At 38.7% G+C, this 27028-nt stretch overlaps 1 protein-coding gene across 4 annotated transcripts in view; it reads left to right on the top strand.

The window, feature by feature from the left end:
- Positions 1-27028, top strand: part of vstm4b (V-set and transmembrane domain containing 4b) — a 331487-nt gene that overhangs the window by 105738 nt on the left and 198721 nt on the right. The window contains exon 4 of one of the 4 annotated variants that reach the window (XM_077550531.1): positions 11854-11922. The exons of the other annotated variants lie outside the window; for them this stretch is intronic. The gene's annotated coding sequence lies outside the window, so the exon portion shown is untranslated. The remainder of the gene's footprint in view (positions 1-11853; positions 11923-27028) is intronic. 4 annotated transcript variants of the gene reach the window in all.

The following is a 27028-nucleotide window of genomic DNA, read 5'->3' as shown; positions in this document are numbered from 1 at the left end:
ATCTACTCACCTACAGTAGATTCACAAGAATGTGACATGTATCAGCTCTTTCTGGCGGCTTTATTTATGAACAAAGCAAGAGTTGGTAAATATTCAGCAACGGTAAGACATCGGACAAATCCTTTTATCTAGTCGGAAAATGTTAAAGTCGCCGTCGTTTGCGACTTGGCTAGCTTCTAGCTAGTCAGCCATTATGAGTGGCGAGTGCTTAGTAAAATGGTGACAGTCGGCAGATCACTTTTCAAATGTAATTTAATAAAGTGAATCTGCACACTTTTTGTTGGTACTGATGCAGCTCCAACTAGTTTTTAACAAACCAGGCTTACTCAAATATGCTAACGGAGCGCTAGTACTTTCAACGTCACTTAGCGTCTGTGGCTACAGACTATTTTGCTAAATGTTGAGACCTCCTGAAATTGATAAGTAATCCCAATTCTTATGGGACATGACATATCTTACTTTTTTTTTTTTTTTTTAAATGCAAGGTATAATCGCCACATAGTGTTGACGGAATTGTATGTTATGCTTAACTCTGATTGCGACGCTAAATCAATCACAATAATCAAGCAATCTGTCATTATTTGTCCTTAACAAAGCACAGACACCCATCATGCTCAACTCAATGTTTTTCTTTGGGGAGTAAACCATTTATTTAGGTTCATTTAAATTTATAAGAATCGAGTGAATGGAAATCTCTTTCTCCTCCCCACAACCCCCCCTCTCCTCTTTTTGGCGGGGGGGAGTTTTATGGCTAGAAAAACAGCATTTGTGGTTTTGACGGTCGAGGTTTGATGCAAACGGCTTTGGAACCTTTTATGCGACCTGGCGTCCAAGGAGACTAAAGAAAATATTTAGCTTTCCACCCTTTTTGAGCCATTTAGCCTCTGCTAGGGGAAAAGGAGAGAGGGTCTGAAAAAAAAACTTGTGGATAGAAAGAGAGAGAGGGAAAAAAAACTCTCTCAAGGTCAAATGTCCTGAGTCGGATGGCTGCCAGATCTCTTCCACCAACCACTTTGCTTGCACACAGGTATACATACAATTCGAAACATACATACACAGTTGAATTATAGTGACTTGCAATACAGTTATATAAATAAAACTATGATATGAAATGTGTTACTGATGATGGAACAAATCACCATTAAATTATTTCCACCACATATTTTGTAATCCATAATAAAATTAGGGCTGTGAAAGCTAAAGCGTTATTTCATTGATTAATCACCAAAAAATTCTTGCATTAATCATATATTAAAGCAGATTAATCACACAATTAATTTTGACCGCAGATGATCCTTTAGCTTGACAGCAGATGGTTATGTTAAAGGCAGCACAGGTTGTGTTTGAGCAATAAAGTAAAGCATTTAATAAATGTTTGTGTAAGTCATTCAGAATTTTTGTTCATGTCAAACTATTGGGGTCCCCCCCGCCCCCATTTTAAATAATGAAAGTAATTAATTACCTGACTACAAAAAGAGGAGGATGAGAGATGTCAGATGATTAATCTGATTAAGAAATGTGATCGTTTGACAGCTCTAATTAAAATGTTTTTGTGGACATTTGCTTCTATGATCTTCATTTTGATTCATTTTCAGGGCGTGTTAAGTGTGGGCCATAAAAACAGAAAGAAAACAGGCAATGTAAATAATAATAACATTAATAACAAATAAAATAATAATGATAATAATAATAACATATAAAAAAAAATCTAAAATGTGATTAATCTGACTTTTGCTTCTTTGATTTTCATTTTGATTCATTTTCAGGGCGTATTAAGTGTGGGTTATAAAAATGGAAAGAAAACAGGCAATGTGATTATTAATGATAATAATAACAAATAAAATAATAATGATGATAATAATAATAATAATAATAATAATAATAATAATAAAAACATATTTTAAAATATTTTTAAAATTCTAAGATGTGATTATTCTGACTTTTGCTTCTATAATTTTCATTTGGATTCATTTTCAGGCCGTATTAAGTGTGGGCCAGAATGAAAACAGGCAATATAATTCATAATAATAATAATAATCATAATGATGATAATAAAAAATAATATATTTAAAAAATATTTTCTAAAATTGAAACTATTTTAAGTATTATATCACCATAATTTGCTTTACTGATTTTTAATCTAACATCTAACAACCTTGCTTTTTAATCTCAGTAAAATGATTGGAAACTTCAATAGGCACTTAGCAAATGCTCATGACCACTATTTGATGAAATACGATAAGCGATCCCAGAGGATGGAGGGGAAACAACTGCACATGAAGGGATCATGTTTGTCATGATTTCACTGTTAGTGAGTGAGTGTTTGTGTGTGTGTGGTGATAGTAGCAATCACGCGAACAAGCGTTTCCTTGTGACAATCTTGCATGCACGCGTACACGCTTTACTTCCACTGTGCTTTACGCTCATTAAGGAGTTTAATCTGTCATTTACCATGATGTCATACACACGCGCGCAGTTCTCGGCCTCCTGTGGGCAATTAGGATGCAGTGCGGGGTAGCTTAATGTAAAGTCCATTACATGAGATCGGGGCTTGATTACATTCAGGTCGCGCTCGGCCACACAGAGGACACGCTTCCACGGCCCGAGCGACAAGATGGCCGGCGAGCAAGACTGGCGCACTGTACGCTGGTGGTCCTGTGTCACTCATACACGTGCCCCGAGAAGTTACATTTAGATGGGGGTTATTTTTACCAAATAACAGATGTTGAGGATAAAATGGTGAAAAATGTACCCCTGAAAATGTATCCTCCTATTACATTTACAACATTTGTGTTAATGCAAAAAAAAAAAGTCAGGAACACACTTTTCACTGAAGTTGCTTAAAGTGGACATTTCAAATAAACATAACACAAATTCAATGTGTCCTGCAAAAGTGCTGAGACATAACCCCCCCCCTCTTCCCAAAAAACACACACACACGTTTGTCTTGGTATCTTAATGGGGACATCCCATTGACATAATGTATTTCCTAGCCCAGGGCTCAGTAAGTTTTGCTGTCAAAAGAGCCATTTTAAGCCAAAGAAATGTCCAAAAATCTGTCTGGAGCTGGACAACATTTGAACGTTGTGATGAATGAAGCAGTGTGTTATTGTGTACTGAGTGCCCAAGAGCTCATTAGAGCTGCACTATAACAGAAAAATATGCAACATTCAATACTTCGGGATTTTTTTCTCTCCAGACATCATTTTCATACAGGTTGAGACTTTTCTGCTTTTCTGTCAAATTTCTTACATTTTTGGCAACTTTATGGACATTTTTCTGCCTCTCTTGTTCCTTTTTTGGACATTATGGCTATTTTTGGGGGATATTTTCCACCATTTTTTCTATCAATTTTCTGACATCTTTGGCAAATTTGTGGTCATTTTATGGCATTTAGAGGGATTTCTTCCTTTGTTTTTGTTTTTTAAAATGTTTTCTGCCTTTTAAAAAAAAGTTTTCTGATCTTTTTTGTGTGGCAATTTTCTATACATTTTATGGTAATTTTGAAGATTTCTTCTTTTGTTTGTAGACACTTTTTCAATATTTTTTGTTGTTGCTTTTTTATTTAATGTCTGTCATTTTTGGGCAATTTCATGGGCATTTTATGGTAATTCTATTCCTTTTCTCTTCCTTTTTGGATATTTTATGGACATTTTTTAGACATTTGTAAATAAAATAAAACAAACGTTTTCATCTATCTATCATCTCTTTTTCTGACAACTTACACATTTGGACTGATATTTTTTTGATCTTTAATTATTATTATTATTTCATCTAAATTATTAATTCATTTTAAAATATTTTATGCAAATTTATTTGTATGTTAAATATATATATTTTTTTTTCTACACGTTTTTTTAGAGATTCACAGGGAGCCACGGGAGAGGGACTAAAGAGCCACATGTGGCTCCAGAGCCGCAGATTGCAGACCCTTGTGTGGTTAGGGTAAGGGGCTGACTTACCCAAACTTTAACCATCAACCTTACCCCAACCATAATCCAATTCAAACCAAAACTCTAAAACCAAGTCTTGACCCTCAAAAAGAGATCTGAACTTGCGGGGCCCACAAGGACAAGTCGGTCCCCACAATGATAGTTAACCCGAGAATATGGGCCCCATCATGTATCAAAAACAAAGGTATGTAGGTAGGTATCAATAACAAAACAAAAACAAAAACAATAACAAAAAAACAGGCATAATTTCTCAGTCACATTAGCAAAGATGCTAATGCTAACATGGAAGGTGTCTTTTCTGGTCTGCGCTCTAGATAGCAGAAGATCATCCAAATGGTTGTAAAAGTGTTGTTTTAGCCATACAGGTACTTATTATTTATTGTTCCTCTAAATCTGCTCTTTGGGTGAGCAGTTGGCGGCATTCCATCGACGCCGTGCTTTCCTCTGCGTTTGACGTGCAAAGTGCTCTGCGGTTAATTTGCATTGTACACACACATTATAGGTTGTGCGTTGTCTCCAACTGTTTACAGTGGGCCATCTTTTACACTGCGTAGACGTTAGCCATGCGCACCGCTTCATTTCGGCGCCAACGGTCCTGCTTGCGTCTGTAAACAAACGGACGCACTTTTGCCATAATGGATGGTGAAAATCAGGCTACTGGAATCTTTCACTACTTGCTTGTTCAGTGTTCCCCCGCTATATGGTGGTTCATCGTTCGAAGCCCTGTTATGTTGCAGATTTGAAAGGAATCCTTTGTATTTTTAGATTTAGTTTTAGTTTTAGTTTTCAATTTTCAAACAGTATATAAGTAAGTTTGAATTTAGAGTTGCGCGCCTTCAGCGTAGTACCACGTTGTTGCATCATCACACTGAGCTCTATTGGAAGAGATGCAAAATAAAAGTTTTTCAATTAAATCAGACTATATGGCTCTTGCAGCTAGCACATAATACTCAATACAGCAACATAGTGGGAGGTTTTCTCTGGCCGTGGCTTCTTTTGCTGGCCAATGGAGAGTGTTACAACACACTCGCAACCCAGCCGACGCCGTGAATAGATGTGCATGGACGTGTTGGTTGATGCACATGTGTGCGTCCATGACATCATGATTACCTGCAGCTCCCACGGGAGCAACAGTGCCGTGTGAGTGACCTAAGCAGTGACCTCATCTGTGACATCACAGCCAAAAGGGGCTCTGCGACCACACGGAGGCCAAATAGAAAACAATGATTGAGCATGTGCTGAAGAAAGTTTACGTGTTGGGGTCCAGTATTTTGGATGTACGGGGTGGGTGGTTCAGGATTGTTTTATTTAATGGCTAGATGGGGAATTAAAATAACAAACAGTTGGGACTTAATTAACCAAATATTGTATTTTAGTTCAAAATATAGAGCAGTGCTTAGGTTACAACTGGGCTGTAATGCTTTCTCACAATTATGCCCAACAATTGGATTGAATCAGGAATCCAGGTCAGTCTCTGATGCAGACATCACATCCCTGATAAGTCCCCCCCCCCCCCTCCCCTCGGGTCTTCATGATGCTTCTATAATGACCCACCGGCAGTCTCAACTGCCAGTAGTGAAACTGCTGGAGGGCTGGGTCGTGTGGTTGAGGGTCAGAGGTGAAAAGTCAGTTCTCCAGCAGCGAGGTGCTCATTTAAAAGCTGCTTTCATCTCTCTCTGATCCTGACCTCTGTGCTTGACATCAAGAGAAGAGGAGTGAAAGATTAGATGTATGGGCTTGACACTAGGACACGCTCACAGTCACATTGCCATGGACACTTGAATGTGACGCGGTACATTCAAATCCAGACTGTAAAGGCCACACCGCAAACTCCTCCCTAAAGGTTCATGTTGAGTTATTTATTCTTAATTAATCTTAACTACAGAACCTAAAATGCAGGACCATAGCAACTGCATGGCAACTGACAACGTCATCACAAGGGACATAGCAACTGCACAGTGAGTGGCAACTAGATCATCACAAGGGACATAGCGACTACATAGCAACTGACAACTTCATAAGGGACATAGCAACTGCATAGTGAGGGACAACTGCATAATCACAAGGGGCATAGCGACTAAGTAGCAACTGACAACTTCATCACAAGGGACATAGCAACTGCATAACAACCGACAACTTCAACATCACAAGAGACATAGCAACTGACAACGTCATAGTAATGGACATAGCAACTGCATAGTGAGTGACAACTGCATAATCACATGGGGCATAGCGACTAAATAGCAACTGACAACTTCATCACAAGGGACATAGCAACTGCATAACAACCAACAACTTCAACGTCACAAGAGACATAGCAACTGACAACTTCATAGTAATGGACATAGCAACTGCATAGTGAGTGACAACTGCATAATCACAAGGGACATAGCGCCTAAATAGCAACTGACAACTTCATCACAAGGGACATAGCAACTGCATAACAACTGACAACTTCAACATCACAAGAGACATAGCAACTGACAACTTCATAGTAATGGACATAGCAACTGCATAGTGAGTGACAACTGCATAATCACAAGGGGCATAGCGACTAAATAGCAACTGACAACTTCATCACAAGGGACATAGCAACAGCATAACAACCGACAACTTCAACATCACAAGAGACATAGCAACTGCATAGCAACTGACATCTTCATCATCATTACAGGGGACATATACAGCACCATAGCAAACCACTGTCCCTAACCCAAAACACACTCATTTTACACTTTATATATCAGTCAGTTCTCATAAATGACAAGGTAGAAGTACCAAAATAATAAAGGCCCAATGGACAAATATTGATCGGCTTATACATTGCATTTTATTCATGATTAATGTCATTTGCATATGATTCCTAAATGAAATGAAAGGGGAAAATATATTAGGTGACATTTAGGGAATGAAAACACATATACAGTAAGTGAATACCTTCCATTATACCCGATGTAATGGGCTAGCAATGCTCGTTCAAACCTTAGACATTTCATCACCTCGTGTAATTATGGACTCCCTAAAGACGCATTTATACCAGCTTTGAATCTCAAGGAACAGCAGTTGCATTTGGCAATAGGACTTTGACAATTATTGGCGTTTCCCGATGAAAAATTGCAATAATTTTGCTCCCACCTTTGGCAAACTGGAGTAAAAGTTTGGGACAACAAATCTACTGACGGCTTCTCTTCCAACCACAGGCCACCTAGAAGTAACCCCCCTCCAATCCTCATCTCCTCCCATGACAAATCCGCATAAAACAACTAGTCTGCTTGTTTTTGCCCCCCTCGCTTAACGTATTTGACTTCCCACTAAAAACCGCCGACCAAATTTGTGTCAAAATTTTTAAAAATCACAGCCTGGAAAAGTTGCCACCATCTCTGATGAAAATAGCATTCTGCTAAAAAACTAAATCAAATGCTATCTCGAGTAGCGGTGGCACCACCCACGCTTCGCATACACGCCAACCTCCTTCGGTAAACAGACGAGGCTTTTAGCCAGGGCCCCCGGTGGTCTCCACTGCGGTCCCACCTCGCAAAAGGATCCACACTGGCATCCGTTTGAAATCCAAAGCCGTCCGACAAGAGAGATGCTGCAACCTTTCCAGCCCTGGCTGCCTCTGGGAAGCGTAAATTGGGATCCCAACATGCGATGGGCAAACGGACGAGAGGTCAGGGGTCAGGAGGCGGGAAGGGTGACTGGATGGAGATTGAGATGACTTGTTTGTTTAACAAGAGTCATACATCTTAGTTGGTGTGCTCACAAATCTTAAGGATGCATCAGAGAGGAGTCAAAACTCAAGTGAAAAGCGTCATTGGTCAGCCCACTCGGACTATGAAAGAAGCCATTCAAGGCCGCGGGTGGCAACAGGTCTGGAACGTGGCTCGAAAAAATGAAAACGATTCTCGATCTGAAGACCGCAAAAGATGTTTTTTCGGTAAACATTTTTAGCTTCCTCCCCTACACCCAAGAACCCCCTACTGATTTGGTGGTTGGTGGTGGGGAGATGTGGGCTTGGAATGACTAACTAAGCAACATTTTTTCCACAAATTCATTCAGCTACTTTCTTTTTTTATTACCGACTAATGTAACTGAAAAGATTTTGAGATTAACTGTGAATTATACTATCTTTTCTAGGACCTCCAATATGGAGGCATAGTCCGTCATTTATCAGCACTTTCACATATGTGCGCGAGCATGACCGTGCATGTTTAATGAGTGGACACCTGTGGTGAACAAAGATGGCCTTATATGCCTACGATTGGACGCCACTGTCATTCAGCAGAGTCCCAGCTGCACTACATTCGACATTCAGCTCACCATGTATTCACACTGCTTGAGACAAGATGAATAGTCGCCATGGCAACACGTAGCAGATCCATCACAAGTTTTTTCTACAAAATAATATGTTCATCAACATTCCCCTAATGTAGCTTTAGTCGCTAAGTAATTACTACGATTACATGGAATCAAGTTGCTTTCAAGCAAGCAAAATTGACTTTTTATCCAGTTTTCTTTATCCAACCCATCTTCCTATCGTAAAATCAGTGCAGGTCAAGCAGAAAAACAAAGGCGGGTGTCACAACAAGCGTCAGGCGCCGAACCCTCCGCACTTCTCTATCGTCAACTTCAGCACAACAACAAGCCCTTTATAGTAGGGACTGATGATAGTCAAACAGCTGTGTTTTTGTGTGGTGCTGGAGGGCATTTTTTCCTCTTAATTTGGTTAGAAAAACTAAGTCTATAGAGCAGCGTTACCCAACCATTAACAAGCAAATGCGCCCATTTTTTATATATAAAAAAAATCTCACATCACACCACCAAACAAAATTATAAAAAAATAATAATGTGTATTTGGTAATTTGTTATTAGACAGCTAGACCTTTTCCCATGTTGCAACAGAAAATTTCCAACATCAAATTTACCTCTTTACCGACTTTGCTACCATACTAGCTAGCACCACCACCACCAAAATAAAGCAGCATAAAAATAGTCCTAAAGACTACAATCACAACATGGCGCTTATCCTTGACGTGAAGCCTCACGAGTCACTTCTCATGAGTTTTGAGGCACATTTTCCAAATCGGACCACTTTTGTTCTTATGATTGTGTTTTGGTTTGGGCCATGGGATCATTGTGTTATGATGTTGGTATATTATGCTTATGCAGTTATTATGCTTATGCAGGTCAGTGGGTTATTGTGTTATGGATGTATTAGGCTTATGCAGATATGTCACGTATGATGAGTTATGCATATGCAGCTTAGGGGGTCATTGTGTTATGGATGTATTATGCTATGCGGTTACTATGTCCCTTTTGCTAATAATGTGATTAGGATGATGTCTTAGCCATACAACCAGTCTTAATTTGCCATGTTTTATGCAGTTACTATGTTTGTTACGATGATAAAGTGAGATTGTGTTTTGGGTTGAGTCATGGAATCATTGTGTTATGATGTTGGTGTATTATGCTTATGCAGTTATTATGCTTATGCAGGTCATGGTGCCATTGCGTTATGTATTTATTGTGTGTAGGCAGTTACTATGTCCCTTTTGATTATACTGTTTATGGTGATGTCTTAGATTGTCATGTTTTATGCAGTTACTATGTTTATTATGAAGATAATGTGTTCAGTTGCTATGCAGGTACCATGTTCCTTGTGATGATGAGGTTGTCAGTTGCTATGTTCCTGTAATGGTCACTCCTATTTCCATTCTGTAATTGTCACTCTTAGTTTGTCATATGCGTTTTTATTCGTTCATATATGAGTACGATTGCGCCTTACTGCCGAGCTGGAGTTTCTGAGCGACACTTTTGTCAGTACGTCGAAGTTCCTTAGCCGAAGTTTTCTCTCGGAACGTTGAGGTTTATTCCATCTCAATTGAATCCAGCACTGCTCTCTGTTGTTGTGTGTATGTGTCCAAATTCTGCTCCTCACGTCACATACTGGAACTGGAACCATAACCATTCTTTTTTTTATAGTCAGTGTGGAAATGTGGACATATGGAAATGCAAGCAATTTATTATGAGTAGAGGGACAGTTGCAAAACTGCATTTTAATGATTTTTTTTTAACTCTCAGGATAAATTTCATTATAAAAATATCAAATGGCTTTTTTTCTTTTTGTCTTTACAAGATAAATTATTTTACCTTCCATGTCTTACCCGAGCCAGTGTAATAATTCTCACTGCGCTGTGGCACTTTCAGTGGGAGAGAGTGACAGAAAGTGAGTGTGTTTTTGAATAGGGGCAACACTGACGATGAAATTGGGTGTGCGAGAGTGATAAAATAGCAAGAGGGACCGTTTGAGTACGGAAAGTTGTCCCTGGCAGCAAATTCATCCCAATCATCAAGTTGTAATGTAATCACTTTATGACGCCAAGGTATAATGAATATAGTGTTTAGGTGTGCAGATCCAGCTCTGGCCCGTGGTCCTCAAGGGGGAAGTGTACATTTCTGTGGCATCCTGTATTTATTTGAAATACCCTCTGTCTGGTCTTGTATTAGACACATGGCAAAGGGGCATAGAGACCTTTTCTATTCTAGGATGCAATGCCGCTTTCATGGCACCGCCTATATGTACAGTATTGAAGAAATAAAGCTGCTTTGCTACAACCCAATTTTTCTTAAGTTTTATATGGGGGTGAATAATAATTTGTTTCCATTTTTAGTTTATAGTATACAATTTGTCTCCATTTAACCAAAGAGGCTGTTCAAATTTCAATGAGTTCGAGTCTTGGCTGGCTGGTCCAGATACTTGGTGTGTTACCAAGTACAACCTGTTTTTTCTCCTGGTCTCACTGTTCAACCTGTACCGACACACAGGGACATTTCTTCGCAGCATTGATGTTATTACCTGCAATGAAAGCCCATTTTAATAGTTATTTAAATCAATGGAATCGTGTTTACTGTTTGCACAGTAGCTAACCAATGTCTTATTTTGCCCTTATAAATTCCCCGTATTACAGCAAGTTGAAGAGCTACCTACTTTTCAGAGTTTATCCTTAAAAAAAAACAAAAACACATACAACTGGTGGACCAGATGCTTGCTCGCATGAAGTCTCCCTTCCCTCCCGACCTTGATGACATGTCCAGCCACTTTCACGCAACGGGTTCAAGAGCCCGGCCGGTTATGTGAAACCCATCGAGTCGCGGACTAACATCGATTGCTTGTGACGCTTGGCAAACTCTCCAGCGTTTTCACGCACGAGAAAAACACGGCCAAACGACTTCCTCCTGCAGTTTGGGCTGATCTTCAGACGTCTTTCCAGCGGCTTCCAGTGTCACACACATGGTTTGGTCCTTTTTTGCGCTGTGGCTCGTGAAGAATTGGGTCTAGTGGCCTTGTTGTGGTGATGGCTGCTGGTTGTTTGGCTGGACTAGGAATGGATTCACTGCAGTGTTCATTTGAGATCAGATTGCAATCTGTCTGGCGCTGTGGTGCCTTTCGGAAGGCCAACTATTGCAGGTAGACACTGTGGATCTGTATGGAGGTTTTGCTGATTTATGGGTCTATTCAGGTTTTCAAATTTCCTTATTTGTAATTCTGAGAAAAACTGTATGTTGGGACACAGAGAAAAGGGAGGTCTGTTAGCCTGAAATTGAACTAAAAATACAACTTAGCTGTGATTTTAATTTTTTTAAAGTGGGTATGATCAAAATGAGACCTACAAAGTTCCTCCTTTAAACATCACAATTTCAAGTGTTGGCATATGGGAGGATGCAATTTTTCAAGGTATTGTGTTCGGTCAAAGTTGCCTGATGCTAATTTCTGTTAGCCCATGTATGACGCTTCACCTTGTATGTTAGCATTGAGCTTGTGTTTGTTTGTTTTGTGGTGTTTAAATATACAGCACAAGGTTTGATTTGCTTTTATGTTTTTATGTGTTCCATTTCACAGTCAACCTCAACTCCATGTGACAAATAAACAGCTAGAAGCAAGCGCACTTTGCATCTCATTTGGAATTGAGTGAGTGTTCATCAAAAATCTATTTCCTCAAAGTGATATTATAAGCTGGTGTCCCATTTGTTAACAACAAGAGAGTGAGCACAAGCGCTAAGGAATACTTTTGTTTTTAACTCTTTGACCGCCAAAAACGTTTAATAACGTTTAGTAAAATCCAAATGAGTGCCGCCAAAAACGTTAAAAGACGTTAACTATGTTTTGTTTTTTTTGGTGGGGGGGAAGAAACGGGTGGAGGAAAGCCTTGGCCAGCTGTGCTGAAAGTATCAAGCAGATCGAGTTAGTATAGTGACTATTTAAAGCTTGATTTCTCCGTATTTTGGTGCAAAACAGAGCATTTGGGTGAAACTAACCTATTTTCTATTGTTGGTTACTGAAAAACTGAATAAGGTAGAAACAAACTTTTTTTTTCCGATGAAAGATGAGAGTTCAATCTTTCATTTGGTAGTATCTGTGTTTCCATAGTCCAAACACAAAATTTTCTGTGGACCTTGAAAGATCAGTCAAAAGGCTTAAATCAGCTGGCACGCACATGTTCTCTTTACTGAAAATGCTTGGCAGTCATAGAGTTAAAAAGAGTATTTTAATCATCCCGACCGCCCGGCCGCGGGCGCTACGCCATTTTCCAGAGCGCGCAGGTGTCTCTCACTCACTATCCAACATGCTAGCTCATCATGCTGTACACCGTTTGAAAGATGGGTTCCTTCAGATTTGAATAATTCCCAACATTTCATGATAGAATCATATCTGTAGGTTCAGTGAGCACTTAAGTCAGATAATTGTATATGCAAGAAAAGATGCAACTTACCCTGTATAGCCAACCAGATGTCTCACTTGGTTGAAAATGGTCCAATTACTTCGAAAGAGAAAATTGTTTGCCTACACCGACCTTTTACATCCGTATAGCCGTTATTCGGTGCTGCAAGTTCCAAAATATGATGAAAAGTTATGTTTGGCAAACTGCTGCCAGACAGCCAGACTCAGACTGCACATTCCCCTCTTCCACATCCGTCACACTTGTATTACGCCTTACATCATCATCTCATCCGTTGATAGGATAAACCTAAAAGTATTTAGGGGAACAGATTGAATTATTCCTGAGTCTAAAATGGTGAATTTGTATAATTATTCACAAAGTAAGACATAGTTTGGACAAGATGCCAGTATATCTTTTTTTATTTCCACTCAGCATTTTGTTGCCCTCTTTGTTGTCACTTCTCAAGGGCGTTCGTTCTTATGCGCATTCCACCCGTCTCCATCTGTGTTGCATTCGAGCAATCCGAACTGTTGTACGCCTTCTGAGGGAGATGAGCGATCTAGTTACTACATAAGCAACACCACTCCCTTCATCGGGGATCGGCTTGCCGCTGCGAGGCCTCGTACTGCACTCGCGCTTGCCGGAATTCAGATAACACCTTGAAGAAGTCATCCGATCTACAATGGGGAAGTATGTTTTTGTTCAAAACAGTGCCGAGCGCAGCCACAAGTATGAGAATGATCTGTTCTAGAGAAGCGCAAACAATCCCAAGAAATCCGATCTACTTTTCAGCACTCATCTATATATCATGTAGTGTCAGATTTTTTTCAGGTCATGCTCAGCTTTCTCTAAATTTGCCATTTGTTTCTTCTTCTTCCCTGCTGTGCCCTTTGCCACGGAGGGAAAGGAGGTAATAGCTTTCACTAATTTGGCCCTGGGCTGTGCAGTCAAAGCCATATGCCAGAGTGAATCTGCAAAGCTAACATTAGGCAGCATATATCTAAGGCTAGTGGCTGTGGGCTTTGACATCCTGTATTACACCTAATTGCCACCAGACATGACATCGAAGTCTCGCTCGAAATCCCCCATAACCACCTGCTCCTCGCTCTGTTTACCTTTCAAGCGGGAATAATGCCGGTGAGAGCGGCGGCGCGAGTTCCTCTGTGTTATTTTCTGACACCTGAGCTGAGGATTGGGCAACTGGAATGTCAGTAGAAATTTGAACGGGAGACGTGTAAGGATAGTTAAGGGCTATCCCCCCGTGCATTTTGTTGCGGGGCTACGGTGTATACTTTTCTGATTCATGTGTTTTTCTAAGTGTAATGAGGGAGAGGGTAATATGGAGGCATAACCATAATTAGGCGAATAATAAGTTTCACAGTCATTTTGGTAACAAGGGGGGAAACTTTTAATGAATGCTATAGAGCGTGTCAAATAAATGTATGCTACGTGTGAACATATGGTCGCAGCCACAATGCGGTGAGCCCACGTCTTTCTGCACTTTCATACATTTCGCCAAAATAGCGCTGTCTCTTGCGGCCTGTGAATGAATTTATTCCCCAATGTCGCTCACTCAATGGAACATTTCATTGAAAGACATGGGAATATTCCACACCCTGCACAGTGTAATGTGGCCTCCAAAACCACAAAAGTCGCCCAGAAATGACCGAAACTCGGTTGCGTTCTTTTCACTGAACAGAAAAACGGTCTTCAGTTAAGGTATTAAGTCAACTGCTGTACTATGAGGAATCAAAGTTGGCTTTTCCTTGACTTGATGTCCGACTGAGGGTAGAGGGTTGAATATAGATCACGTTGGGGCAACTTTCCAGCGGACTAAGCTGTGCTTCTATTGTGTTTACACCGAATGTTCTTTTGTTATTGATGAATGTCACCTCCAGATGTTGAAACATTTGATTAGTGGAATCGATTGGATTACAAACAAACATTTGCCGATGTTACTGCCCACAACGCCCGGAATGGACGACGTGGCGACGTATGCTTTGAGGTAGGATGGCTCTCAAAATACGGACATTCTTGCGTCTTCTGTACTTTCGGCTTTTATTGGTTGCTATGTGTATTTATCAATTGTGAATTTGAGGTGAAGAATCTCGGGTTATTTTTAAATCAAGTTGCTAGTTTTCCAACAGAGCTAGTTGCCCTAGCATGTTACAACAAAAACAACAACACCATTGTTGATTCATCACTTTTCGTACACTTCTACAACAATTTCAACTTTTGGGCTGGTGGGAAAGGAAAATAAGAGACCTTAAGAAGGGTATTTATTTGGAGAGACCTCAAAATCGAACATCTTGACCACCAGATCTATTTTTAGCCAGAGCTAGCTAGCGGCTCACATATATCGCGTTTGCATTGTGGTAAAAGCATTTTTACCATCTTACAATGACTTTGTTGTTCCCATTCGACATTCTATGGACTACCGGCACACAATGTGGGGCAAATTATGGCATGTGAATACTATCTCGAAGTTTAATTTCACATTTTTGTTCGTCCAATTTTGCACCAGTGAACAGCGCACGTGCTGGGTTGATAGGTGGGGGGCGGTGACACCATGTAAATACTATGTATAGGCGGAATCTTGCCAATTTGTGAGGAGACAGCATCAACCAGCGTTTCCCCTTTTGTATCGAAGCACTTGTCACTAACTTACCCTTATCTCAGTGTTTCTCAGATAGTTCCTGTTAAGTCCCCTCAGGAGGAAGAAATATTTCACACCATGACTATAAATGGTACCATATTTCTATAAAATTGTTGTAAGTACACCTCTATAACTATAACATTGTTTATACTATCCTTACTGCCACCTACTGTAGTGGATGTGCAATTACACTTTATTCTAGGATGGCAACAAAAAAAAAAACATTACACAGGAATGTTCTACTTTGGCACAGGTGCTAGTTTTGTTTAAAGGCATTATGAAACAGGTTAAAATTTCACAAATGGAGTTAAAATCAAATTTGCTAAATATTTTAGGAAATCAAGAAAAAGCTAAATAAAACCAGCTACTACTAAGGCTGGGTTTAAAAAAAAAAATCCAATAATCAATATCGAATTGATTTTGCTTTTCAAGACCAGTATCGATTCATACAACCATGAATCTATTATTTTAATACCCCCCATAAATTCTTAAGAAAATTGAATTTTAAAGACCAACATTGGAATCGGTACTCAGCCCTAGCTACGATTATGACGTCCCCACAAAAGGGCTAAGAGCTTTTGGAATATAAGGTGCAGTTTAGGTGCAGTTTAGTTTTCATATTAGCATATTGGTAGCACTTTCCGAATGTGAAAACAATATTTTTTTGATCCAATCATGCAGACAATATATGCAAATGTTGTGATGGAAGATGAGTCACTTAGAGGTCGTTGTTTTGTTTTTGTTTTTTCTTCAACATTATTGCATTCTCATGAATAGAAATCACGGGATAATCAAAGACTCTGAATTGCCTCTAGCTGTTTGATGTTGTGTTCAGCTGGGATAGCCTGCAGTTCACCCGCCACCCTAATAAACACAATGTTTGAGCATTTTTTTGATATCTCACTCGTGCTCGACATTGTCCATGTACTTTGTCTCCACTAGTTAGACAAATCTAAGTACTAGTACAATGACTAAATGTTATTTTATGTCCTCCAACAGTCCGTCTTGTGAAGTGCTGGATGTTAGCTAGTAGAATCGTGGAAGTTGCTATTGCACATTAGACGTTCTACTAGTGCACTCAATTGGTTTACTACTGAGGGATGGCAAATCCAAGTCCAGAAAGTAAAAACCCTGCCACAGTTTGGCTTTAGCCCCTCGAGCTAGCTAGCTAGCTAGCTCCCTAGCAGGTAAACAAGCACCCAGGGAGCTAGGTAGCAACCTAGCTAGCACCTGGGACTAAAGCCACACTGTGGCGGGGTTTTTACTTTCTGGACCTAGATTTGCCACCTCTGATTTAGAGAATGGATGGTTAGTTGCACCTCTCTGCCAGAGAGGGCGCTGTTGAGTATTTTTTTTGTAATCTGCCTTTTTTTTCTTTTTTGCAAGACATATTTTTCCACATAGATCAGAATATCTGTATGCTGTACAAGACTTAAGTTTTACCTCAACGGCCATCTGTCTTTGTGTCACATTGTGTGTTGTGAGCGATGGATATTGAAAAGAGATTTACAGCCCTAATCAAAAGCGGGTTCACGGATGGAAATGTAGCGTGACTTATGTCATGAAACTGTCCCCGTTTGGATGCTGTTATTTATCACACTGTGGGAGCCATAAATGAACTGCCGTCCAAAAAAAAAATCACCATTGGGGACAAAGTTTCACAAGTCGTCCTGTGTAGTGCAGGTCTGTACTCTATTTCTTTCCGGGCACACAAACAAACATGGTCTCTTTTCGCATCAGATGTTGCACAAATCTATGCGGTGCTGGGCCGACGACAATATGAATAAATTCAACAAATTTGGAGCAGTTGTGCTGTCAATATTTTTGCCTGGGATTATTGTTGGCAGTACCACAGAGGCTGCAGGCTATCCTGAGATGAACCCAAGAAAATCCAAGTGTCACTCTCGATCTGTGCTGACAGGAAGCATGCGCTTCAGCCCACATTGAACGCACCAGTCAACTGCCTCAACCGTGGTAACTTAATGAGACTCACAAGGAACGAGAGTCACTTGTGTAATACTCTTAATCCCTTTTGGATGTGTATGCTCTTTTTGTCATTTCTTATGCAAGAATTATGCCATAAATGTATACAGACTGTATAATGTAGACCTAATTATGTTCTATAATTTTTATGTGGTGATCATTAAAAAAAAAATTTATATATAAAAATTAGGGATAGACCGATTATCGGTGCCAATATATGGTATTTTGACGAATATCGGTATTAACAAAATAAAATCTGATGGCTGATAATAGATCCATGTAAAACTGTGTTGACCCCAGGAAACAAAGATTATTCCTTTTATAAGAGATGCTGTTGACCCTAGAAACTCTGCATCTTCTTATTTTATTTTTTGTTTAGTATTTTTTTTTGGAGTAAATTAAAGATACCTAAAAGTTTGACATTTTAGATATTTTAGAATTTTGGGAATAAAATATGTATTGTAGAAATCTATAGGGAGCTAAGACATTTACTTGTTTAGTTGTTTTTTGTTTTTAATGCAAGACCCTGGGAGCTCCCTGAAATTTTTGTAAGAATTTTAAAACATATATGACGATATAACCCTAACACTTTCTAAAATAAAAATTTTTTTTTTTACAAATCTGAAAAGTTTTTCAATAAACATATGCTTTAAAGCGTTCCCAAAAAGTTAAGAGTTGGAATTTATATTTAAAAAAAATGTTTACGCTAATACTTTTTCCCTTTTACTAAATTTGAATATCGGCTCCAAATATCGGTTATCGTCTCCTTGACTAGTAATAATCAGTATCGGCCCTGAAAAAAAAAAACATCTATCTCTAATAAAAATATCACAAAATGATGTTATTGTTATCAGAATCAGATTTGTATGTATGTAAAATCATGAAAAATAACAATGACCAACAGAGGATGGGAAACGGGAAGCCTGGCAGTCCGCTAGTTAGCGCCCTCTAGTTTCTTACATGGAAATAAAGGAGACATTTCATTATTATGGAGTACATCAGAATTTTGACCTGAAAAATAATTCATCCCAGGAATTTGAGCTGTAGAAGCTGCCAATGGCAGATCAATTTTTGGCTCCTCTCACCGCGCTGTGCTGCCCCAAATAGCAATAAATGAGACAGTGATAGTGATTTTAGGTCTTTACAATGTCATGTTGACACCTACCTGATAAAACTTGGTATACACTTGTTACCTTTGCACTGCAACTGAATCAAAACGAGACCTAGCCCAGCTAGCCTTGCTTCAATATGAAAAATATGACAGGCACAGCGCTTCCTTCTAAAGCACTTGTTGGGTAGAAGCACAACCAGGCAGTCAAGAGAGCAAGTGAGCGCAAGTCAGCGTGTGGCCAAAAATAGAACAGGGAATCCTGTTGCTTGTATTTAAAGGGCTGGGAAACACCTCCTCCTATGCGTAAGAGTGTGTGTCACTGCGGCACACGCACACACAAACAAGGCTTGACTATAAATGAACTGTCACAGTGCTATTTTAGGTTGGGTCACTGGAATAATACACGGCTGGAGACAGCTTGGATGGTGCTCGTTCCACTGCATGAGGCGCGGAACACACGCATACACATAGTGCAAATTAAGTCTCTAATTACTGTAAATTTGTCAACTCTGTATAAATTAGTAGTGTGCGTCTACGGTTTGACTTCTTTTTCCATGTAGTTGCTGCACTTCTTGATTTTTGCCTTTGGAACCATTTCCTTGACAACGTTTACGTTTTTCTACATGTTAATATTAGCAGCAATGTTATCTTTAAATAAATATCTACTTGAAATGCAATCCGCACTTCACGATACATGATTAAATGTAAAACTATCGTACGGTATTATTCTCTCAAAAAGGATCTCTTTGTTTTGTTTGGCAACAAAAATTGCATTTTGTAGTGTACTACTGAATAATGTAACTTATTTCAAATTAACTGTTGTTTAAACTTTTTTGAGCGGTAAACTGCTTCTTATCCCTTGAGTATTTGTTTATAAATGAAAATACAGCAGTAAAAAATGTGTAACAAATTGAAACTTACAGAAATGTCAACAAAAAAATTGTAATGGCAAGGATCGAAATAAGCCGTTTCACATTGCAGTTTGCGGGTCAAAATTAGCATTTTGCGCCACTAAATAGCAATACTGAGAATCCCATCTTTTTAAGGTTTTTTTCTCATAATTGAACTGGCGAGACGGCCCCCAAAAAGCTTCGCTGGGCTGGACGCGCTCACGTCACCTGTGTACGAGTAGTTAGACGTCGAAGCAAGCTAGGCCAAGCTGCACCAGCTAGCTAGCAACAAGCTTCGGCTGACTACTGGCATAGCGAAACACATTGCAGATCCGCTAAAAAGTCAGTAATTATTGCCGTAATCCTTATGGCAGCGAATAAGATAAACTTCTGACAGGTATCGTTCTCACTAAGGGATTATGAGGAAAGACTGAGAAGTCATGCTAATTGCTAAGCTAACCGGAGATTGACTTGTATTGTTTAAGACCACAATTAAGTGATAGGGTGATTGAGTACACTTTTCAAAGAGGTCTGAACAGACTTCAACTTTGAACAGAAAAATAGCAGCCACTTATTGAAATAAGTGCCTGAATAGAAAATTATGCAAAATAACACTTAACGGGACTGGAAACAGTATATATATACGTTAGCCATTAGGAATGGCCTATAAACTTAAAAGTATAATAAAAGTTTTCAAAATTACTTTCCAGTAGATACCTATTTTTATTTTTATAATTTTAGCTTTGCTAAAGACCATACAACAAATTCAGAAATACTAACTATAAACAGAAATTTATATTTATTTTTGAAATTGCCACCCGTTTGGAAAAAGGCCCAGTCTGGTCACCCACCAGGGAGGTGATGGATTGACGGCTCACTTACGGGAAAGGTCGGTGACCTTCAAGTAAACAAAACCATAAATGCATTAAATATAGAGGAGAGAAGCAAAACATGTTGGCGAGAGAGAAAGGTTGATGGCGATGGGAATGTGGTTTACATAAAGTGCATTAAATCCTCAAGCTGACCGTTTTTTTAATTTTTTGGGTTGAATTCTTAGTCAGGTCTACTTGTCTGAATGTGAAACAAATTTGACTTGGCTATTTGGGTTGTAATTGTTTTTCCAAATTTGGGGATTACGTTAAGATTGTATCTGCATGTTGTTCTGTGCTTGAATCATGAATGCGGCCCTTTTCAAATTGGACTATATAGTGGCGGCTTTTTCCCCCTCATACCATTTTTGCTGCACTACCTCCATTATGAAATGATCCATGGGAAGCCAAATCAACAAGGATAGATCTTTGCCCTCCCAAATGCGGTATAAAAAGCCCCCCCCCCCCAAAAAAAAAAAGAACGTTCACCAACATTAACTTTCCGATTGGTTCTTGATGGCAGCCATTTCATCATGTAGCAACGCAGTCGTGACAAATGAATATCTAAACCTCACCTCCTCACTCTAATTGTGCAGTGACAAAAATGGAGACGGACAAATGAGATAATTTAAGCGACCGTAAAAGATGATTAACCAAATCCCAAAACAGTCTTGGTTTTCCAAAGACAGGAAGGTCTATGTTGCCTAAAGAAAAAGTGCTGTAAAGTTTGGCCGTATAAATAAGAGGAAATTAATTAAATGCAGGGCGGGTGGTTTGGCGCCATGGAAAGAATACACAATTTAGAGTCCGCGCCAAGCAGCCAAATGGACAAAATGAAGGTGATCAGTCATATTTTGCTGCTTTTTGACATTAAGCATATGCTTTTTTTCTCAGAGGTCAGCTAAGCAATTTAGACAAATTGGACAAAATTGCTAAGGTAAACATAGGGAGAGGTCCCCTAATGTTTCTTTCACTCTCTTTTTCTTTCCCTCAGTCTCTTTAAGACAATATTTTGTTTAGTAAATCCCTTACCTGAATTTTCTGTGACGGTACAGTGAGACAAAATGACTGCCAGGGCTATCAGGGGCAAGACTGTGTCACCATCCGCTAAGCCAACACAAACTGAGTCCTTTGCCTTAGTAAATACTTAGTACTCAAACCACTGTGTGTATACATGCCTTGGCCATCACATTTAAATTCATTGTCAACAGCAGGCTGGCCTAAATTATGCGTATGTGCGAGAAAGCTCTGCAGGATATGGGAAAAGTAACACTGCCACCTTGGCAACATCCATGTGCCCTTTTACAATGTTTGATATTTTATTTTGATTTTAATAGTTTGATCAGAAAACGGTTTCTTCTCTCTGTCTGCCCGCATTTATTTGCAGTTCAATGTGAGCTTAGCATGTTTGCATGTACCATATCGACATGTATGTTCCCAACCTTTAAGAAAAATCTCAACACCACAAAAAAAAAAACTGTTTATACAGGTTTATCCTTTAGTTTCTGACGTGTAGAGAAGAGCAATTACAATTTTTAAAAAAAAAAAAAAAAAAAACCTAAGGGTGTCAAAAGTAGTGAGTTAATTTAAAGTTTCTTTAACGCCACTAATTTTTTAATGCGCGATTAATGATCGCCCCTTACTTGGAAAGCCTGTACTGGGGGAATTCCAGTTGCAACGTCCACGTCAAAATGTAGCTGTACTAACAATAATAATAATAATAATAATAATGCATCAGATTTATATAGCGCTTTTCTAGAATAAATGTAATAATAATGTATATATTTGTAGAAACTGGGGTCAAGTTGTATTTTACAATTTTAAAAATGTGCAGAATTTCACGGTACTTCATGTTAAAGATTAGCTCTTAATATGAAAAGAAAAATGCACTGTGCTGTCACCGTCTTACACATGCAATAATGTCATCTAGTGGCAAAAAAATGACCTCAACACAAATCAATATCACACTATTTTTTTTACAGTACAGTGCATCTTTTTAATTTTAATTACATTTTATGAATTATGATGAAATTACTCTATCAATAATTAAGACAGCCATATTTCTATTAATTAATTTTTTTCCACTTCTATGTTTACAAGCGCAAGAAAAATGAGAAAAAATATTTTATTGTACATTTTATTATACTTCTATTTATCATACTATTTTACAGTTATAAAATGTGCGATTAATCGCAAGTTAACTATTGAAATCATGCGATTAATTATGATTTAAAATTTAATCGACTGACACCCCTACAAAAAAACAAACAAAAAAAACTAATTGAGGGGTTTATTAAATTAATAAAAAACGATAATTGTTAACATTGTTTAGATGTTTACTAGTACCTAGGCAGTATGCATTTTTATGTACCTCTATTAGCAACACAAAGACAATAAAAAAGTAACTGCTGATACATACTCAACGCAACACATTATAAAAAATACAGTAATACATTGACAGCAATGCAAATAGCCTTAGTACACTTTTACTTTGAAGTTCGGCCACGTCGTGGCGTGATGGCTACCTTGACTTCCTTTTCTTCCGTCTGGCTGCCAACTGCTAAGTAAGTTTGACAGCTGGTACTTTGATTCTTTTTCAATATTCTGAACCAAGACTACTTTGTAATTCACTCTCCATGTTTAAAGGAAGGGAAGTGCCTTAAATTGCAAGTTGAGGTATTTTCATTATTAAGAAGAAAAGAAAGAAATAGAACTTTGTCTTCATTTATTTTATAAAACACTTTTGCCCATTAAAAAAGAAAAACATACAGCTCAAAATGTCAAACTTAGCTGTTTAGATTATAGGAACACAACTTTAAGCCATTAATAAATAACTTGTTATTTTACATATGAACCATGTAAAAATAAGAATGTGTCTGCCTCATATTGCACTTAAAAGTTGAATTCCTAAATCCTAAACGGCTATATTAGACATTTTGAATTGATTTGTATTTTTTATTTTATTTTTTTATTTAATGGAAAAAGGGATTTTACAAAATAAACGATGACACTACAATCCTACACGGCTATATTAGACATTTTCAATATATATTTTTATATTTAATAAATAAATAAAATGAAAACAAAGTTCTATTTATCTTTTCTTTTTCTTTGCTGATGCGAAAAACGATCCGATCCATGACTCAAATCCCTGATCCTATCCGACACGTGACTTTAGTGATCCGTTGCACCACTACCTGTCGCTGTAAATCCATATTTCAAGCAGGCCTGGTGCTATTGCCTCTTTTTTTCTTCTTGGTCGCAGGCTCTTGTCATCACTGGGCCTTTTCCCCGTAGCAAAGAAACGTTCCAAATATATATATATATTTTTTTTACTCGTTTTGCTACAAAGTGGCTTGTGGATTTAGTATCAGCATTAGCATATTGACATGCGTCATGAGTCAGTGATTAGACTCAAATATTCTTTAGCCTCGGATAATAAATAAACCAAACGTACAGTACATTTAAAGTGTTTGTAGGCTTAAAAAGTCCTTCAAAATGAGTTCAAATTGTGGCACAGGGCAATGAGATAACATCAGGCAAGACTCGAAGAGACATGTTTTGTTGTTTGACCTCATTTGGTCCCTACTAAAATATCTTCATTCCTGTGCCACAGCATGAGTGTGGCAATGTTTGACAAGTTTTATGCCACCTTATTAGATTTATGTAGAATTAAAATGACGATTGTGACCACACCTGCTGAGTGAACAAATAAGACATTAACGCTCCCTTTAAGTGAGGAGTCCGTGAGTCTATTTAATTTTGTTGTCATCTATTTATCTAATGACTCCTTCACAGTTTAGACAGTGAGCTAGATTCTGTCCACAGCTATATGCCTAAAAAAGCACAGCACTGCCATAACACTAATCACCTAATTGCCCTGCCCTGCCTCATTAGAAAACAAGCCCAACTGGAAAATCACCTTAAGTGGCCTAAATTAATGAGACTTTCATATTGGATGCTGAGTCATCAGAGGTGTGAGTCAGAGTGACGTCACCGCAAGGGAAATGGCTGCTCCATAAACTGTCATTGGGGATTTGAAAAGCAGGGAAGAGGCTGACCTTCTGACCAACATTAGACATTTCAAAGAGTTGGGCAAATTTTTGATTATTTGTGACTCTGTGTAGACTAATTTGTAGCTGGAGCGAAAGCAAGTGGATACATTTGGAGAGTTGCTGCTCCACTATTAAGTGGAAAGGCTGATTGATAGATGACTGTCCAGATGAAATGCAGCTATATCCATCAATGTCCCCAAGTGACAATTGAGGTGCTGTGTCACTGTCTAACACAAATAACCAGAAAGTCATTTGTCAAACAGATTCAAACCCAAAGGCTCACAACAATGAGTCTGGCACGTGTGGTGCGAAATTTCGGACCTAAACGCAAACAAGACGTGGTAGTTAGGAGAAAGAGTCTTTATATACAAAATTACCAAAGTAACAACAAAGAACAGGGCTGGATTCAGATGGTCTTGGCAAAAACACTTGAGTGGGCTGGATGCACGGAAGCAACTTTGAACACGTGGGAAAAAAAACAGCTTGCAAAGAAGAAAGCTTGCAAAGAAGAGTAGGGATAGTGACCTCGACGTGCTGAGCAAAACCTTGACATATTGATGAGTGTCATTCAGTGACTCTCGCTAGGGCAATGTGCAATTCTATATGGAGGAATATATGATTAAATTAGAGTGGCTAGACAAACTAAGAATGACTAATATAGGCACATAGCAACTGACCACATTATCATCATAAGGGTCATAGTAGCTGCATAAGACTAGACAAACTAAGAGTGGCTAATACATCATCATCATTAAAAGACAGTAACTGCATATGACTAGACAAACTAAGAGTGACTAAAATATCATCATCATGCATTATCATCATAAGGGACATTGTAACTGCATAGCACTAGACAAACTAAAAATGGCTAATATATTATCATCATACCTCATCATCATAAAAAGACAGTAACTTCATATGACTAGACTAAATAAACGTGACTAATGTATCATCATCATACATTATCATAAGGGACACTGTAACTGCATAAGACTAGACAAACTAACAGTGGATAATAAATTATCATAAAAGGATATAGTAACTGGATACAACTAGACAAACTAAAAGTGCCTGATACATTATCATCATCATCATAATGGACATAGTAACTGCATACAACTAGACAAACTAAGAATACCCAATACATCATCATCATAAAGGATATACCAACTGCGTATGACTAGACAAACTAAGAGTGCCTAATACATCATCATCATAAGCGACATTGTAACTGCATAACACCAGACAAACTAAAAATGGCTAATACATTATCATCATACCTCATCATCATAAAAAGACAGTAACTTCATATGACTAGACAAACTAAGAGTGACTAATGTATCATCATCATACATTATCATAAGGGACATTGTTACTGCATAAGACTAGAAAAACTAAAAGTGGGTTCTACATTATCATCATAAAAAGACATACCAACTGCGTATGACTAGACAAACTAAGAGTGACTAATACATCATCATCATGCATTGTCATCATAAGCGACATTGTAATTGCATAAGACTAGACAAACCAAAAATGGCTAATACATTATCATCATACCTCATCATCATAAAAAGACAGTAACTTCATATGACTAGACAAACTAAGGGTGAGTAATGTATCATCATGGTACATTATCATAAGGGACAATGTAACTGCATAACACTAGCCAAACTAAAAATGCCTAATACATCATCATCATCATAAGGGACATAGTAACTGCATAAGACTAGACAAACTAAGAGTGCCTAATACGTCACCATCATGCATTGTCATCATAAGGGATAGAGTAAGCAACTGACAACATCTACATTATAACACCTCGACCCCAACCCAAAAACGGTCGCATATGACCCAACACAAAACACAGTCATAACAGAGTCTTCTTTTTCAAAAGTTCAACTGTTTTTAAAGTTCTGAAAGAGTCCGAGGTCCTTCCGTCAAATCCATGATCTGCAACAATAATAGCGATCCGACATTTGACCATCTTGCTCAATGTCCCCTCGACCGACTAGTATTTATCTCATTGCAGCCAGTTCCTCCATCAGTGTCTGCTGAGACAGACAAAAGCAATTCAGGCATTTGATTTGGGTCAAGGCCTCCCAAAAGTAATGCCCGTAAGCCCTATAATATGGTAATTTGTAGCGGCTGGGTTAAGGTACGTGGATTTACCAATAGCAGGTCCAGCCTGGCTCATATTGAGCTTACATTTGGTTTTGGATGAAGATGAGGGGCTCACTAAGGGGGGGGGGGGGGTGGCTTAGGTGAAACAGAGGTTATTTAATAAGACTGCTTGTTATTCCAAAAGGGAACCAGGGGGAACTTATAGGCTGTCATTGAGCAGGCACTGACAGCCTTGTAGACTGACACTCCATGTCTCTCCCAAAGGGGGGAGTGAGTAGACAACATGAATTTGAGTGAATGCATGAATGTACATATGAAAATACAGATACTAAAAATACGTACATTGGGGTTTCATGGAATCTCTCTTGAGCTAATTGGTTTTGCGTCCATCGGAGTTCATCATCAAACTAAGTTTTCTCCAAATTTTGCGATGTGAAGCCGGATCTCCGCTCTTTGGGCTGTACGGGTGATTTGTGTAGTCGTTACCAACAGACCTCAGCACAAAAGGAAATGTTTTTCTAATTTGTATATTTGCTGAGGCAGAAACCAAAGCGCTGGAGCGTGTTAATTAACATCTGAAAAGTACTTCATGATGTAGCCGCACGTTGACGTTAGGTCCAAAACTTTGACACAACCTGTGACCGTTGCTGCCGACGACTGCTGTTTC

This window comes from Vanacampus margaritifer, chromosome 18 (assembly GCF_051991255.1).
Source record: "Vanacampus margaritifer isolate UIUO_Vmar chromosome 18, RoL_Vmar_1.0, whole genome shotgun sequence".
Lineage (NCBI taxonomy): Eukaryota > Metazoa > Chordata > Actinopteri > Syngnathiformes > Syngnathidae > Vanacampus > Vanacampus margaritifer.
This window is presented reverse-complemented; position numbering and strand designations above follow the sequence as displayed.